The following is a 5,000-nucleotide window of genomic DNA, read 5'->3' as shown; positions in this document are numbered from 1 at the left end:
AGGGTCTGACGGTCTTGGACACCTTTAGCAAAAAGTTGCGCCCTATCGAATGGAACATTTCACTAGAACACCACGAAACGATCCGACCACTCCTTCGACCTGTTTTGGGGTTTTGCAGTTTTCCATGGGGTATTTTGTATGGGGAAAACCGACCCATGCCCGTATCTCCGTACCTAAGCGTCTGACGGTCTTGGACCCCTTTAGGTAAAAGTTGCATACCGTCGAGCTGAACATTTCGCTAGAACATCGCGAAACGATCCGACGACTCCTTCTGGGAGTTTTTGGGGTCCGAAGGTTTTCTGGGACTTAGTCTCTGGAGCAACATTTCTGAAGCTCGGCACGAGCAACCACGCACGTGTCTTATATCTCCGTAAGTAAGGGTCTGACGGTCTTGGACACCTTTAGCAAAAAGTTGCGCCCTATCGAATGGAACATTTCACTAGAACACCACGAAACGATCCGACCACTCCTTCGACCTGTTTTGGGGTTTTGCAGTTTTCCATGGGGTATTTTGTATGGGGAAAACCGACCCATGCCCGTATCTCCGTACCTAAGCGTCTGACGGTCTTGGACCCCTTTAGGTAAAAGTTGCATTTCGTCGAGCTGAACATTTCACTAGAACATCGCGAAACGATCCGACGCCTCCTTCTGGGAGTTTTTGGGGTCGGAAGGTTTTCTGGGACTTAGTCTCTGGAGCAACATTTCTGAAGCTCGGCACGGGCAACCACGCACGTGTCTTATATCTCCGTAAGTAAGGGTCTGACGGTCTTGGACACCTTTAGCAAAAAGTTGCGCCCTATCGAATGGAACATTTCACTAGAACACCACGAAACGATCCGACCACTCCTTCGACCTGTTTTGGGGTTTTGCAGTTTTCCATGGGGTATTTTGTATGGGGAAAACCGACCCATGCCCGTATCTCCGTACCTAAGCGTTTGACGGTCTTGGACCCCTTTAGGTAAAAGTTGCATTCCGTCGAGCTGAACATTTCACTAGAACATCGCGAAACGATCCGACGCCTCCTTCTGGGAGTTTTTGGGGTCGGAAGGATTTCTCGGACTTAGTCTCTGGAGCAACATTTCTGAAGCTCGGCACGAGCAACCACGCACGTGTCTTATATCTCCGTAAGTAAGGGTCTGACGGTCTTGGACACCTTTAGCAAAAAGTTGCGTATAACCATCCTCGTCAATACTCTCGAACACTGTAACTCGATCCTACCACTCCTTGGTACACTTTTGTGGGTTGCCAGTTTTGGTTGGGACTTAGTCTCTGGAGACCAAATTCTGAAGCTCGGCGTGGGTACCGGTTTTTCGTGCACGTCAGAGGGCCTCGACCGCCCCGAGAACCCGACCTTCAGGATTTTGGCCATTTTTGGGGGTGCACAAAAGTGTTCGTAATCAACCTCGGATTGTACTTTTCATCATCTAGGGGCACCGTAGGGACCGAAAAAAGTGGTTTCGCATGATAGTCCACCTCGACCCATGTCGACCCTTGCGCGACCCCGACCTTCAGGATTTTGCTCTACGGAAGGGGGTCGACTTGTGCGCAACCCCGACCTTCAGGATTTTGCTCTACGGAAGGGGGTGCACAAAAGTGTTCGTAATCAACCTCGGATTGTACTTTTCATCATCTAGGGGCACCGTAGGGACCGAAAAAAGTGGTTTCGCATGATAGTCCACCTCGACCCATGTCGACCCTTGCGCGACCCCGACCTTCAGGATTTTGGCCATTTTTGGGGGTGCACAAAAGTGTTCGTAATCAACCTCGGATTGTACTTTTCATCATCTAGGGGCACCGTAGGGACCGAAAAAAGTGGTTTCGCATGATAGTCCACCTCGACCCATGTCGACCCTTGCGCGACCCCGACCTTCAGGATTTTGCTCTACGGAAGGGGGTCGACTTGTGCGCAACCCCGACCTTCAGGATTTTGCTCTACGGAAGGGGGTGCACAAAAGTGTTCGTAATCAACCTCGGATTGTACTTTTCATCATCTAGGGGCACCGTAGGGACCGAAAAAAGTGGTTTCGCATGATAGTCCACCTCGACCCATGTCGACCCTTGCGCGACCCCGACCTTCAGGATTTTGCTCTACGGAAGGGGGTCGACTTGTGCGCAACCCCGACCTTCAGGATTTTGCTCTACGGAAGGGGGTGCACAAAAGTGTTCGTAATCAACCTCGGATTGTACTTTTCATCATCTAGGGGCACCGTAGGGACCGAAAAAAGTGGTTTCGCATGATAGTCCACCTCGACCCATGTCGACCCTTGCGCGACCCCGACCTTCAGGATTTTGCTCTACGGAAGGGGGTCGACTTGTGCGCAACCCCGACCTTCAGGATTTTGCTCTACGGAAGGGGGTGCACAAAAGTGTTCGTAATCAACCTCGGATTGTACTTTTCATCATCTAGGGGCACCGTAGGGACCGAAAAAAGTGGTTTCGCATGATAGTCCACCTCGACCCATGTCGACCCTTGCGCGACCCCGACCTTCAGGATTTTGCTCTACGGAAGGGGGTCGACTTGTGCGCAACCCCGACCTTCAGGATTTTGCTCTACGGAAGGGGGTGCACAAAAGTGTTCGTAATCAACCTCGGATTGTACTTTTCATCATCTAGGGGCACCGTAGGGACCGAAAAAAGTGGTTTCGCATGATAGTCCACCTCGACCCATGTCGACTCTTGCGCGACCCCGACCTTCAGGATTTTGCTCTACGGAAGGGGGTCGACTTGTGCGCAACCCCGACCTTCAGGATTTTGCTCTACGGAAGGGGGTGCACAAAAGTGTTCGTAATCAACCTCGGATTGTACTTTTCATCATCTAGGGGCACCGTAGGGACCGAAAAAAGTGGTTTCGCATGATAGTCCACCTCGACCCATGTCGACCCTTGCGCGACCCCGACCTTCAGGATTTTGGCCATTTTTGGGGGTGCACAAAAGTGTTCGTAATCAACCTCGGATTGTACTTTTCATCATCTAGGGGCACCGTAGGGACCGAAAAAAGTGGTTTCGCATGATAGTCCACCTCGACCCATGTCGACCCTTGCGCGACCCCGACCTTCAGGATTTTGCTCTACGGAAGGGGTCCTCTCTGTACAAGGTTTGGGGGTACATTTTCACCCAAAAACCACTATCGCTCATCCGAAACAACTCCTCGACATGTGTCTTCTCTGTGAATTTGGCCCCGATCTGACGAGTAGTTTTCGAGATATGCCCCTCTGAAGGTACATATTGGGACTTAGCCGATTTTCACCCATTGCGGTGTCTATGGGGTGTTGGGAATCGCTCTACCGACCAGCCGGTTGGAGATATCGATTCCCGGTCTTCGGCGCGTTTGCTCAACTCCGTAATGCCTACTTTTCGTCCATACACACAACACCTCGCAGAGTTCTCCTTCTGCTAGATATAGCGCGTGCCCCTTTGTTCGTGCACCATTTTGGCCCGTTTTTCGCACATTGCCTCGAAACCATGCGTCTGACGCTTTTGCGTCCCAAGCACCGATGTTAGAACACCACCGTGGCTAACTTTCGTCCATATACGCCAACTCCGTGCAATGTCTCCATCACCCTGTTTTTGGGTGAAAACCCATTTCTGGGACTTAGCCGATTTTCACCCATTGCGGTGTCTATGGGGTGTTGGGAATCGCTCTACCGACCAGCCGGTTGGAGATATCGATTCCCGGTCTTCGGCGTGTTTGCTCAACTCCGTAATGCCTACTTTTCGTCCATACACACAACACCTCGCAGAGTTCTCCTTCTGCCAGATATAGCGCGTGCCCCTTTGTTCGTGCACCATTTTGGCCCGTTTTTCGCACATTGCCTCGAAACCATGCGTCCGACGCTTTTGCGTCCCAAGTAGTGATGTTAGAACACCACCGTGGCTAACTTTCGTCCATATACGCCAACTCCGTGCAATGTCTCCATCACCCTGTTTTTGGGTGAAAACCCATTTCAGGGACTTAGCCGATTTTCACCCATTGCGGTGTCTATGGGGTGTTGGGAATCGCTCTACCGACCAGCCGGTTGGAGATATCGATTCCCGGTCTTCGGCGCGTTTGCTCAACTCCGTAATGCCTACTTTTCGTCCATACACACAACACCTCGCAGAGTTCTCCTTCTGCTAGATATAGCGCGTGCCCCTTTGTTCGTGCACCATTTTGGCCCGTTTTTCGCACATTGCCTCGAAACCATGCGTCTGACGCTTTTGCGTCCCAAGCACCGATGTTAGAACACCACCGTGGCTAACTTTCGTCCATATACGCCAACTCCGTGCAATGTCTCCATCACCCTGTTTTTGGGTGAAAACCCATTTCTGGGACTTAGCCGATTTTCACCCATTGCGGTGTCTATGGGGTGTTGGGAATCGCTCTACCGACCAGCCGGTTGGAGATATCGATTCCCGGTCTTCGGCGTGTTTGCTCAACTCCGTAATGCCTACTTTTCGTCCATACACACAACACCTCGCAGAGTTCTCCTTCTGCCAGATATAGCGCGTGCCCCTTTGTTCGTGCACCATTTTGGCCCGTTTTTCGCACATTGCCTCGAAACCATGCGTCCGACGCTTTTGCGTCCCAAGTAGTGATGTTAGAACACCACCGTGGCTAACTTTCGTCCATATACGCCAAACTTCTCAGACAACTCCATCCGAGAGTATTTCGTGTTTTCCCATATATTGCATACTTCCAGGGGTTTGCTTCCATACAACTTTCAATGTTCTGTAAAACACCCGCGCATCGTCCGATTGGACTGAAACTGCTCCGGCGCGCTCTCTGCCGTGCTACAACTCTGCGCAAACCATCAAAACCTCGATGCCTGCGTGCGCACCTAGTCATCTGAACTCCGTACACTCTGGCTTAACAGGCCTCTTAGCCCGTTACAACATGGCTAACCCACTGGTAACCGGTAACCGTCACTCGTCCAATGTGGTCCATCACCCGTGCAAGCTGTTTCGCGTGCTTGCGCTTGCTCCGTGAGCAATCCCGCGTGCATTCGGTTGTCTTCCAACAG

The sequence above is a fragment of the Anopheles nili genome (assembly GCF_943737925.1).
Source record: "Anopheles nili chromosome X unlocalized genomic scaffold, idAnoNiliSN_F5_01 X_unloc_4, whole genome shotgun sequence".
NCBI classification, from domain to species: Eukaryota; Metazoa; Arthropoda; class Insecta; order Diptera; family Culicidae; genus Anopheles; species Anopheles nili.
This window is presented reverse-complemented; position numbering follows the sequence as displayed.